The sequence below is a fragment of the Arachis duranensis genome, chromosome 9 (genome assembly GCF_000817695.3).
Source record: "Arachis duranensis cultivar V14167 chromosome 9, aradu.V14167.gnm2.J7QH, whole genome shotgun sequence".
In the NCBI taxonomy this organism is placed as follows: domain Eukaryota; kingdom Viridiplantae; phylum Streptophyta; class Magnoliopsida; order Fabales; family Fabaceae; genus Arachis; species Arachis duranensis.
The window spans coordinates 57,729,130-57,729,609 of NC_029780.3; positions in this window are offsets into that span (position 1 = coordinate 57,729,130).

Consider the following 480-nt stretch of genomic DNA (forward strand, 5'->3'; position numbering starts at 1 on the left):
TATGGCCGAATGCACAAGGGAGGAGGAGGACGAAAATCCTAGTGAGGAAGACCTCCTGGGACGTCCTTCAAGCAAGAAGAATTTTCCTATTAAGGATCCAAAGGAATCTGAGGCTCATACAGAGACCATAGAGATTCCATTAAATCTCCTTCTGCCATTCATGAGCTCTGAAGACTATCTTCCTCTGAAGAGGATGAAGATGGGACTGGAGAGCAAGTTGCTCAATATTTAGGAGCTATCATGAAGCTGAATGCCAAGTTGTTTGGTAATGAGACTTGGGAAAGTGAACCTCCCTTGCTCATTAGTGAACTAGATACTTGGATTCAGAAAATTTTACCTCAAAAGAGACAAGATCCTAGCAAGTTCTTAATACCTTGTACCATAGGCACCATGACCTTTGAAAAAGCTCTATGTGATCTGGGGTCAGGGATAAATCTTATGCCACTCTCTGTAATGGAGAAGCTGGGGATCATTGAGGTG